The following is a 13,467-nucleotide window of genomic DNA, read 5'->3' as shown; positions in this document are numbered from 1 at the left end:
AGATGATGTGTCTTTTGGATTGTGTGTCCATCTCTTGGACTTTTTCTCACTCATTGGAATGCATCTGTTTTGTGTATTCTGAAATATTCCCTTCAAAGATTGCCATTACATCTCTGTTGCCCTATCTCTGAACCTGATTTGCTAATTCACATTAGCCAGCTCTGCTTTCATGCCCACATAATTCCCTTATTTCAGTTTAAAAACAGAGGGCAGGATTTTCCATCAGCTGTCTCAGAAATTGGGAAAGGTGATTTGGTGGAGAATCGGCTGTGAAGCCAAAATTGTGCAGGGGCGACTGCTAAGGGGGGCCAATACACACTGGATGAGATGAGGGAGAAGTGGGAGGAGGACTTGGGGTTTGAAATAGCGTGGGGACTCTGGAACGAAGCACTGCACAGGGTCAACTCCACCTCCACATGCGCAAGGTTAAGCCTAACACCGTTAAAAGTGGTACACAGAGCCCACTTAACCAGAATCTGAATGACCAGGTTCTTCCCGGAGGTAGAGGATAAATGCGATTGGTGCCAAAGCGGCCCGGCCAACCATGCCCATATGTTCTGGTCTTGCCCCAGACTCGCTGGGTTCTGGACAGCCTTCTTCGAGGCAATGTCCAAGGTGGTGGGGATGAGGGTGGAACCATGCCTGAGAGTGACAGTCTTTGGCGTCTCAGAACAGCCAGATCTCTTCATGGGGAGGAGGGCCGGCACCCTTGCTTTGCCTCCCTGATCGCCCACCGGAGAATCCTGCTCGGCTGGTGATCAGCAGCACCACCCAAAGCTGCAGACTGGCAGGCAGCAACTTAGTCTCAGTTTTCATTTTCTCTCTTATATCGCCTACTGTTTGTTCATATTTATTTTTGTTTTATATACCAAAAACTCAATAAAAACACTTTTTAAAAACCCATCTGGTTCATTAATTTCCTTACCTGGTGGCCTACATCCAACTCCAGACCCACAGCAATGTGGTTGACTCTTAACTGCCCCCTCAAGAGCAATTAGGGATGGGCAATAAATGCTGGCACAGCCTGAGGTGCCCATGTTGCATGAACAAATTAAAAACAATTCTAGAATGCCTCAAAAGAGGAAGCACCTGCTCTATGTCTACATTGTCAATACCTTTTATCATCTTATCAATCTCAATTAGATGCCTTCTCGTTCTTCTAAACTCTAAGAGAGTATCGGCTTAAACTGCTCAATCTCTCTTCATAAGTCAAACCCCTCATCTCTGGAATCAATCTCGTGAACCTCCTCTGAACTACCTCTAATGCAACAACATCCCTCCTAAAATAACCTTCTTTATTTTAAACCCACAAAAGCTTGTTGCTGAAATTATTTAATTTGAATACACACTCCATGGGTAAGAAAAAAATAAATTTCCATATAAAACATTCCATATAAGAGAGGACATACATTCTGTCCGTGACATTGTTGACTGCACTTTGCTTGTAAAAGTGAAATCTTGTCCATTCATTTTTATGCTGGGACCGTCAGATAAATTTGGTTGGACTTGGAAGTTGTATAGGTCAGTGAGCACAGGGGTGATGGGTGAATGGGTCTTAGTCTGAGTCAGGGTAAGAGCAAACGTAGATAGATTGAGTGATGGTTGATGCCTTTATCTGAAAGGATGTCGTTCAAGGCGACTGTGCCATCCACGTTGCTGATTGAGTAAACCAAAGGTGATAGGAAAATAGTTTTCACTGGGGGTTGCTGAAACATTGCTGCATTTAAGACGTGATTAATCGGAGGTTCTTTGTGTCCGCGACCTCTCACATGACAGCTTAATGGTGCTCTGACTCACGTACTGCATCCTGTCCAGACACAAAGGTGCTGATGAATAATAGTGAAGGTCAATGCTGTGTGAGGCAAGGGTAAATCCGCACCTGATTGAGATACAGCTTTGATAATGAGGTTCAGCTCTGCTAAAATTTCAGGTTTAATTATACAACACTGTGTAAGTGGATTTCCTACAAAGCTAACTGAAAGCTACAAAACAAGAAGGTGCAAGGGCAATGCCTGGGTAATCTCCATTCCTCCTGATTTTGTCTGCTCTACTCCCGAGAGTGACAACTCATCAGACAATCATAGTAATTAGACTACAAGTAAGAGGATATCTTCAGTGCACATTGTCTGATCAGGTGCTACCACCAGCTGGAGTCATCTACTGTATTCCCTCTTCATTTCCGCAAGAGAACAAGAAGGGGAATGAGACCATTGGACAGTTCTTTCAGAGAGCTGACATAGACCAATGGGCCTCCTTCTGCGTTATATGATTCTATGACTTCCCCAGTACTTTTTTGTAGGTTTCCTTTCCAAATATTTATCCAGGAGCTGCTTATGGTGGAGTTCCCCCTGCCCTGCCCTTCTCTTCTCCTCAGGCAAGAAAGTGTGTGTTTAGGCCTCACTCTGGAGACTTTAGCATAGAATCTAGACTGGCTCTCCAGCACCATACTGAGAGAGTGCTGCACTGCTGGAGGTACTGATTTTTTGGACGAGATCCTGAACTGAGGACACAGCTGACACAATCCTAATTGCAATTTCACCAAGGCCTTTGTCAGGCGGGGGGTGCGGGGGGGGGGGGGGGGGGGGGGGGGGGGGCGAGTGGTAGTGTAAGTGGTATTGTCATTGGACTGGTAATCTAGAGATCCAGGAAAATACTCTGGGGGCTTGGGTTCAAATCCCACCAGTACAGATGGTGAAATTTGAATTCAATATAAATTTATGATTAAAAGTCAAATGATCTTGAAACTACATGTCGATTGTTGTAAAATTCCACCTGACTCCAGACCCACAGCAATGTGATTGACGCTTAAATGCCGTGGAGTTAAATGCTCCTCCGGGTGCTCCGGTTTCCTCCCACAGTCCAAAGATGTGCGGGTTAGGTGGATTGGCCATGCTAAATTGCCCGTAGTGTAAGGTTAATGGGGGGGTTGTTGGGTTATGGGTATACGGGTTACGTGGGTTTAAGTAGGGTGATCATTGCTCGGCACAACATTGAGGGCCGAAGGGCCTGTTCTGTGCTGTACTGTTCTATGTTCTATGTTCTAAGTTGAAGGGCAATTTGGGATAATTCAACATGTGAAATGTGGACGTGCGTGAATCCCACAGCTCGGGGCCACCCCATTGTTGGGACGTCGGGCTGAGTGAAACCCGGAGCTGGGGAACTGTAAATAGTTACTCTGTGCCTGTAGCTTGTTTGACTTTTATCTTTTTCAATAAAGCACTTTTGGTTTACACCGGTAGCCTGCAGCATTTCTATCTTGATGCACACATTGGTGCTGAGCTAAAAGTTCCGATGGCAGCGGTAGTGCTGTGCATTTGACGGGTGATGGGAAGGCACCCGAAGAAGGGAAAGGTCCCGGAAAATCTGAAGAAGACTCAGGAGTCAATGATTTGACCTTAAAAGTGAGTTAAAATGCCTATCACAGGTAAAGTGGAATCGTTTGACAAGGGGAGTTAAGGATTGAAATCAGTACATAGAAGGACTCCATTACTTCTTCACTGCAAACAAGATCACTGTTGATCCAGCAGGGTCGGAGAATCGCCTGAGGCCGCCAAAAAATCCCGCCCCCGCCGTGGCAGAGATTCTCCGCCACCCGGGAAGTGGCGGCGGCGGGAATCACGCCACTCCGATCGGCGAGGCCCCTGCGGTGATTCTCCGGCCCGGATGAGCCGAAGTCCCGCCGCTGGGAGGCCTCTCCCGCCGTCGAGGTTTGAAGCACCACTGGTGGCGGCAGGATCGGCGGCGCGAGCGGGCCCCGGGGTCCTGGGGGGGGGGGGCGGGGGGCAATCGGACCCCGGGGGGTGCCCCCACAGTGGCCTGGCCCGCGATCAGGGCCCCCCGCTCAGACTCCGGGCCAGTGCCCTGGGTGCACTCTTTCTCCTCCGCAGCCGCCACGGCCTCCGCCATGGCGGAAGCGGAAGAGAAACCCACATCGCGCATGCGCCGGTGGTGACATCAGCGGCAGCTGGCAACTGACGTCACCGCCGGCGCATGCGCCGACCGGCGAAAGCCTTTCGGCCAGCCCCGCTGTCGGGGCGCCGGTTTTTTGCGCCAGTCTTCTGGTGCCAACCGCTCCGGCGCGGGGCTAGCCCCCAAAGGTGGGGAGAATTCCCCACCTTTGGGGAGGCCCGACCCCGGAGTGGTTGGCGCCACTCCCCTACGCCGGCACCCTCCGTCACGCCAGGTAGGGGAGAATCTCGCCCCTGATGTTCCTGAGGCACCCGACTCCAGGACCTTCGACCCGAGGCCCTCAAACATTCTTCAGCGATATAAATTTAATTCAGCGGTCAGGGACTCTGAGGAGTCCATCTCAGGTTTCACAGCCAGACTTTGACAGCTTGCTGAGCACTGCGAAGTTCGGGACTATGTTAAGTGACATGCTTTGCGACTGGTTGAATTTTGTGATCCAGAATCTGAATATACAAAAGAAGCTCCTGATCGGAGTTTGCCAAAAAGGGTGTCAGCAAAGAATGTGGTTGAAGGGGAACTAAACTTAATATGGCCGCGAGACATGCGGCAGGCACAGCAGGCACAGCGGAGAACCAGTCATGGTCTTGGGTACCGGACTGGAGTCAAAGGATAGGGATCTGGTTGGGTTATCAACCCAGAGCTGAGGTGGACTGTGATCGTTGCAGGGGGCACCTTGCTAAATCGCTGGCTTCTAAAGCAGACCAAGGCAGGCCAGCAGCGCGGGTTCAATTCCCGTATCAGCCTCCCCGAACAAGCGCCGGAATGTGGCTGTAGTGATCCTCGCCTGAGTGTGTACAGAAGGGGCTGATGGGAAATGGAAGTACCACCAGGGGGCAGCACGGGGACATATAAGAGTGACGCCGAAGGCCCGCCGTCACTCACTTTGGCTGGAGAGACAGGGGAGCAGGACAGGGACGGAAGTTGAGCTCAGGGCTGCAAGTGGTTAGGCCTAGTTGCAGAACATAGAAAAGCAGTATCTTTACAAGTGCCATTCTGTAAGTAAAAGCTAACGAAGTAATTTATTGTGGAGCACAATAAACCATCCTTCAACTGCTGAACGACTTCTAGCATTCATTTAAGAAACATAATATGGTACAGAAGTGGCTTCTTTGAACAGAAAGAACCAACGCAACCAGCAAAAGCAACAGGCCGCCCGCCCGACTGTGGAAGACTTCGCAGCCTCTCGACTCCAGACGACCTTCTGAAGCAATGGATCACACGCTATGTCCAGGGATGATGAGAACTACAGGCAATTTAAATAGCAACTGGAAAATGTTTAAACAGCAGTTTCAGCTATTCATGTCAGCTCTGGACTTAAATGCAGCCACCGATGACAGAAAAATTGGACTTTTACTCTCAACGGCAGGCCAGCAGGCGATAGACATTTATAACTCTTTTACGTATGCTGATACTGAAGATAAAACTAAGTATCAAGTGATAGTGGCAAAATTTGATGACCACTGTAAATCACACTCCAATGAAATCATTGAAAGATTCAACCTGCGTAACAGATTCCAAAAAAACGGGGAGACTATCTCCCACTTTATAACAGATCTGCACTTGCTAGCACAAGGTTGCAACTATACTGATTTAACCGACTCAATTATCAGAGATCAATTAATCTATGGTCTTGCCGACGGAAATCTAAAAGAATCATTAATGCTGCAAAATGACTTAACACTGAAAACCACCATAGATAAATGCTTACTACAGGAGCAGAAAAAGCAGCAGTTACTGGAGCTGTTTGACAAACAAAACGTGGAAAAAACTCACCACGAGGCAGATGTGAAAATGGTGACCTCTCCTCACAGGCTGTCTCTTCCGGTCGCCGGCCCGTCCGCGCATCCCGAAAGACGCGACCCCGGAAGTACTCGGTACGCGCATGCGCACTTCTCGCAATACCGGCCCCAGACTGGAAGTCGCGCTGCGCATTCGCGAATGCAACATACGCCAGACGTCATGACGTGTCATCACTGTGGCTCCGCCCGTTTAAAAGGGCAATGTCCTGCACAAGGAAAAAAGTGCAGAAAATGCTCCAAAATGAACCATTTTGCCTCCCAATGTCAGTCCACAGCCAAATATTACTCCACAATGCAAAGGCATGGAGACTTTAAAGTGCGTACAGTTGATGTAATGGACACTCCGGCACCCGAAGAAAATTTCTCCGACCACGAAGAATTCCACTCCTGGGAGAACACGTACCGCATTGGAATCATAAACGCCACAGCGGTGCCACAGGAGCTAACAACAAAGCCTCGACACGTGCATGCCATCGACTCCACAAGCGAATGGAGTGCTACGGTGCAAATCAATGACTTCCACATCACGTTCAAGCTGGACATGGGAGCGTCCGCAAACTTGATGACGAGCAAAGATCTCGCATCCGTCCCAGGGAAGCATGAGATGTTACCTGCCACATGCAGGTTAACTGATTACAACGGAAACCAGATCACCTCAAAGGGATCCTGCCGCCTACAAGTTGCCAACAAGACAGTCACAACAGGACTACGATTTGAAATTGTAGATGACAAAAGATCCTCACTGCTAGGTGCTCAAGCCTGCAAGGATTTGCGGCTAATTCAAAGGATCTTCATGCACGCGGCTGACTCATCACGCATTGCCGATGACATACAGCTGCTACTCAGCGAGTACCCCGACGTCTTCTCTGGCATGGGTACGCTACCCTACAAATACAAAATCCTGCTCAAAGAGGATGCCATACCGGTCGTTCATGCCCCATGCAGGGTGCCGGCTCCATTGTGGGACAAGCTAAAAGCTGAACTTCAACGTCTCCAATCTCAAGGCATTATCTCACGAGTCACACAGCCGACTGACTGGGTCAGCTCGCTGGTGTGTGTTAAGAAGCCGTCTGGTGAACTCAGGATCTGTTTAGATCCCAAAGACTTGAACAAGAACATTCGCAGGGAACACTACCCTATCCCCAAGCGAGAGGAGATAACGAGCGAAATGGCACAAGCTCGCATATTTACCAAACTTGATGCCTCACAGGGCTTCTGGCAAATGCAGCTCGATGAGTCCAGCCGCCTGCTGTGCACCTTCAACACGCCGTTTGGAAGGTACTGTTATAATCGGATGCCCTTTGGCATTATATCTGCATCCAAAATATTTCACAGAATAATGGAGCAGATGATAGAAGGGATTGAAGGCGTCCGTGTCTATGTGGATGACATCATAATATGGTCAACGACAGAGGAAGACCACATTGCGAGGTTGAAGCAAGTCTTCCAGCGGATCCACCACTTTGGACTGAAGCTCAACCAAGCCAAGTGCACCTTTGCACGGTCCTCTCTGACCTTCCTGGGCGACACAATATCAGAGCACGGGGTGAAGCCGGACGCTGAGAAGATCGCCGCAATTCAGAGCATGCAGCGACCACATGACAAGAAAGCGGTGCTAAGATTCCTGGGATTCATCAACTTCCTCGACAAATTCATACCGAACCTAGCAGCATGGACGACGGCGTTAAGGAAAGTGATAAGGAAGGACACGGAGTTTGCCTGGACCCAAGATCACCAAGATGAATAGGATGATCTGAGACACCAATTGATGGCAGCTCCAACGCTCGCATTTTTTGACCCAGCAAAACCTACAAAGATCTCCACCGACGCCAGTCAACATGGAATTGGTGCGGTGCTACTGCAACAAAATGACCAGTCGGACTGGGTCCCAGTGGCTTCGCTTCTCGAGCGATGACCGCCACAGAGTGCAGGTATGCACAGATAGAAAAGGAGTGCCTAGGGCTGATCACAGGCGTGACCAAATTCCACTACTATGTGTACGGTCTCCCCACGTTTCTCGTGGAAACTGATCATAGGCCGCTGGTCAACATCATCGACAAAGACCTAAATGATATGACACCGCGCCTACAACGCATGATGATGAAGATGCGGAGGTACGACTTCACGCTGGTCTACACCCCTGGCAAGGACCTTGTAATAGCTGACACACTATCACGAGCCATGGACGCTGACAACCCGCCACTGGCTTTCATCAATGATGTGGAAGCTCATGCACAGTGGTGCAAGGAGACACTCCCAGCAACGGACGAGAGGCTGCAGCAAATTCATCAGGCGACACAGGAGGACGCCACCCTCCTTCAAGTCATACACAACCTTCAGCATGGCTGGCCAAAAGGGCGGTGCCCACAGTTCCAAAACGTCAGGACTGAACTGTCCGTAGTGGATGGCATAATACTGCGGAATGACAGAATCGTCATCCCACTGGTGCTCCGGGCGGACATGCTCCGCAGGATTCACGAGGGGCACCTTGGTGCCGAAAGTGCAAAAGGAGGGCACGACAATCCGTTTACTGGCCAGGGATAAATGAGGACATAACGAACATGGTGCTCACCTGTGACACGTGTCAAAGACATCGACAGGCACAATGCAAGGAGCCACTGCAGCAGCATGAGATGGCCACGTCACCGTGGGACAAAGTTGGCATTGACTTGTTCCACGCCATGGGCCGCAACTATGTTCTGCTCATCGACTACTACTCCACCTTTCCGGAAGTACTGAAACTCACGGATCTCACAGCGGCATCAGTCATCAAGGCCTGCAAAGAAACCTTCTCCAGGCATGGCATCCCACGGACGGTCATGTCCGACAATGGTCCGTGCTTTGCCAGCTGGGAATGGATGGACTTCGCCAAGCACTACAACTTCAAGCATGTGACATTGAGTCCACACTTTCCGCAATTGAATGGCAGGGTGGAGAAAGGTGTCCACATTATCAAACAACTAATCAGCAAGGCTGCGGACTCAAAGTCCGACATACACTTGGCCCTCTTGTCATATCGTTCGTCACCTTTGAGCTCTGGACTATCACCGGCTCAAATGCTCTTCAACAGAGATGTGCGGACAACATTACCGGCACTACAATTCACCAATCCCGATCACTCGCCTGTCCTGGATAAGATGCGTCACCAACGTCAGGTGCAAAAGCAGCACTATGACCAGCAGGCAAAAGTACTGCATCCGTTGGCAATCAACGATACGGTGAGGTTGCGACACCCGGCTGGGGGCTGGTCTAAAATGGCGACGGTTCTCCGCCAAATATCGTCACGATCCTACGTTGTGCAGTCTGACGATGGAACACTGTTTCGACGAAATCGCCGAGACCTTCTAAAAGTTACACCTCGTCGACAGGTATTTCCAACACTAGATCTACAGGACGCTGTCATGCAACATCCTGGAACTCCAGCAGCAGGTGTCCAAATGGACGTAAAAGACTCTGGATCTCCATGCCCACTCAGGAGGTCTACCCGGAGCAGACATGCACCCAACCGTCTGAACTTATGAACATGGACTGACAATATCATTGCTCTGCCTTGTCTTTGTATATAAACCTAACTGTGTTTGAATTTGTGTTTAGTTACAGCTCTGCAACTAAAAAAAAAGTGAAAACGGGGGATGTAGTGATCCTCGCCTGACTGTGTACAGAAGGGGCTAATGGGAAATGGAAATACCACCAGGGGGCAGCACGGGGACATATAAGAGTGACGCCGAAGGCCCGCCCTCACTCACTTTGGCTGGAGAGACAGGGGAGCAGGACAGGGACGGAAGTTGAGCTCAGGGCTGCAAGTGTGGTTAGGCCTAGTTGCAGAGCATAGAAAAGCAGTATCTTTACAAGTGCCATTCTATAAGTAAAAGCTAACAAAGTCATTTATTGTGGAGCACAATAAACCATCCTTCAACTGCTGAACGACTTCTAGCATTCATTTAAGAAACATAACAGTGGCAACCAGGGGCTTTTCACAGTAACTTCATTGAAGCCTACTTGTGACAATAAGCGATTTTCATTTCATTTTCCGGGGAGAACTGCCTTTGTCAGGAGTTTGTGTGCTTCAGATGCAATCAGCGAGGCTACATTCAAGCATTTTGCAGGGCGAGGCAATGCAAAAAAAAAAAGAAATGGCCACAGCAACAGTCCACGCAGTATCAAGTTGGGGGGGAGCTCCGAGGAGGAGCACATCACGTATCGACTAAACGTCAACCAAGTGAACAAAACAGATCTATTGAAATTATTTTAAATGTGAACAGCAAACTTTTAAAAATGGAGGTTGATAGCAGGGCTTCAGTGACCATCGTGGGTGAGCAGACCTTTGATTCTAGAAGTGTGATACAGAGCGGGTGGCACCATGATGAGACCGTGTATCACATGGCGGGATGAACTGACTTGTGAAGACGGTGTGACCTTGTGGGGATCACAAGTGGTTATTCTGCCCCCAGTTAGTGAACTGCAGGAGCTGCACAATGCCCACCCAGGGTAAACAAAGGTGAAAATGTTGGCGCGCAGCTACATATGGTGGCCTGGGATTGATAAGGCTTTTTTGGGATTCGTACAACAGTGCACCCCATGTCAGGCCCAGCAGCCGTTGCTCCCATCAGCCAACATCCACCCCTGGGAAAGGCCAGGTCTTCCCTGGACCAGGGTCCACATTGACCATGCAGGCCTCTTTCTGGGCTGAATGTTCTTAGTCCTTGTCAATGTCACTCTAAGTGGTTTGTTTTAGAAGGTGGGCACGACCACCTCGTCAGCAGCGGTCAGCGCCTTATCTTGTGTATTTGTAATTCATGGCCTGTCAGAGTTCAATGTTTCGGACAATGGCATCCATTCACGGGGGACGATTTCCAGGCTTTTGTTTGGGCAAGTGGTATTCGACACACAAAGACGTCAGCAGACCACACTTCATTAATGGCCTAGCTAAAAGGGCTGTGCAGGCCTTCAGGATCTTTATGCGAAAGCAATCCGACCGGCCATTTCAACTATGACTTTCGAGTTCTTTGTTATTCTACAATACCAACCCCCATTCAATGCCAAGTGTGACATGTGCCAAACTCTTAATGGGTCATTGTCTTCAGACGTGCCTCAGCTTGGTGTCTCCAAATTTAGCAGGGAAGGTGGAGGCGCGGCAGACCTCCCAGATGGACCAATGCTCCACGGGGAAGGGAGACAGGTCATTCTGGGTGGGGGACCCAGCTTGGGTTCTGAATTCTTTTCGGGCCACCATTGTTAGTCGGGTGCATTGTAGACTGTTCAGGGCCTGTGTCGTATGTGGTCGAGGTGGCGGGTCGGACTCTCAAGAAACACGTTGACCACCTGAGGAGTCAAAGGTCGGCGGCCCCCTGTCCAGAGCAGATGCGTCCTGCTAGCAGTGGGGATGCATCTGCAAGTGTCCCTATACAATGGGAGTTGAAGGTTTTGGAGGTTGCCTTGCCAGTGGTACCGGCAGTGAGTGGTGAACCTGATGATCCAATTGCAGTTACGATGCCTGGGGTACCGTTACTTGCTGAAGACGATTCGACGGTTTTGGAAGCTGAAAGACCTGCAGTGGTGTTAAGGAGATCCGGTTGGACTAGGATGTCCCTCGACCAATTGACTCTTTGAAGGACTGTCTATCTCTCCTTTCTGATGTTCCCCACTGTGTATATGATTTGTAAATAGTTACTATGTTGTGTCGTAAGGGGGGAGGGCTCATGAGCACATGTTCTTTCTGGAAAATCCAATATAGAAAAATTGCGGTCAGACAGAACACCTGCTCAAAAGAGAAAGCACTTCAGAGTTAACAGATTGTGAAGTGCTATAAAAAGAAACAAAGCTAATCCCTCCTTTGAAATGGTCTTCAGCTACTAATCAAGAGGATTGTAAAAATAAATAGGGTGTGAAATGGGATATAAACAAGCAAAACAAAGGGATAAAAGCAGGCATGCTGCAACACTGAAAGCACATTATTGAAATTCACGGGGTTTGAAATGCTTCTCCAAGAAACAAGCTGCAGAATGGTTCTGCCCTGTGAGAGGAGTTTAGAAGGGGCAGGCTGCAGCTGTGTTTTACCCTGTTATGGGATGGTCAACATGAAAGAAAGAAGGATTTACAGACCTCCAAGAGGAGAGGAGGGACTAAGAGGGGGCACATGGGGAGAAGCGGAGGAGGGAGGGTACGGGTGAGGAGGGAGGGGACAGGTGGGGGTAAAACACTGGTTGCAGCAGACAACACATAGAGATGGCAAAAATGAGGAAGTAGTCAGCAGCCATCTTGAATGGCCCGTGAGCAAGGGCAGGCCTGGACAAACAGGGCCAGGCCCACAGGGTGAGTATGGTTGAATCCACGGGTGGGGTTGGGGGGGTGATAGTGATACGGAATGTGAGGGCACTCAACAGACCGGTGAAGAGATCCAGAGTTCTCGCCCAACTCAAGAGTCTGAGGGTGGATGTCGCCTTCCTACAGGAGACACACCGAAGAGAGAGGGACTGATTGCGAGTAAGGAAGGGCTGTTGGGACAAACATTTCATTTATGTTTCGACACCTGGACAAAGTGGGTGGCCATACTAATCAACAGGATAGATTAATTCACGGTGATGAGCACAGTGACGGTCCCAGAGGATTGGGGGGGGGGGGGGGGGTGGTTACGTGATGGTCAGTGGGACCCTGGAAGGGGCTCCGGTAGTCTTAGTAAATATACATGCCCCGAACTGGGACGATACAAAATTCGTCCAAAAAAATGGTGTCCGAAATCCCGGACCCAGACACCTACCAACCTATCTTGGCTCTGAATTCCCGAAGGAATCCTGTTATCTTTCCCATCCTGGCTAGGGGGTTTGACATATAGAGTATCAGGGCATCTGCATAGAGTGAGACTCTATTCTCTCTGCCCCCTCTTCGAATGCCCGTCCACTGATCTAAGCACGATGGCCAGTGGTTCGATTGCCAGTGTGAACAGGAGCAAGGTCAGTGGGCACACCTGCCTCGTTCCCCTGTACAGCTGAAAGTAATCGGAGCTGGTGGCGTTCGTCCGTATGCTCGCCATAGAAGCGCTGTACAGGTGCTTCCTCAACATGGTGAACCCTGCTCCAAACCCAAAACGTTCAAGTACCTCCATGAGGTACATCCATTGTACTTGATCAAAGGCTTCCTCAGTGACCAGGGAGACGATCACCTCTGGTGTCCTCTCACCAGATGGGGTCATTATTACATTCAGTCGGTGTCTGATGTTCGCTGTTAGCTGTCTGCCCTGCCAAACCCAGTCTGATCTTCCGTGGTCACTTCTGGCAGGCAGCTCTTTAGCAAGGACATTTGCATCATTGTTTAAGAGAGAGATGGGTCAACATATATGTTCCGAATTGGGACGATGTGGAATATATGAGGCGGGTGTTAGGTAAGATCCCAGACTTAGAGTCACATAACCTGATCATGGAAGGGGACTTCAATACAGTCATCGATCCGGAATTGGACCGGCCAAAATCCAGGACAGGGAGGAGGCCGGCTGTGGCAAAGGAATTGAAGGGTTTCATGGAACAGATGGGGGGAGTAGACCCATGGAGGTTTGCACGGCCGAGGACAAAGGAGTTTTCCGTTTCTCACATGTCCACAAGGTTACTCTCGCATCGACTCTTTTGTTCTGAGCAGGGCGCTAATACCGAAGGTGGTGGGTACTGAGTATTCGGCAATTGCAGTGTCGGATCATGGCCCACATTGG

This window comes from Scyliorhinus canicula, chromosome 2, assembly GCF_902713615.1.
Source record: "Scyliorhinus canicula chromosome 2, sScyCan1.1, whole genome shotgun sequence".
Classification (NCBI taxonomy): Eukaryota; Metazoa; Chordata; class Chondrichthyes; order Carcharhiniformes; family Scyliorhinidae; genus Scyliorhinus; species Scyliorhinus canicula.
The sequence above is the reverse complement of the archived record's forward strand: the minus strand, read 5'-3'. Positions refer to the sequence as shown.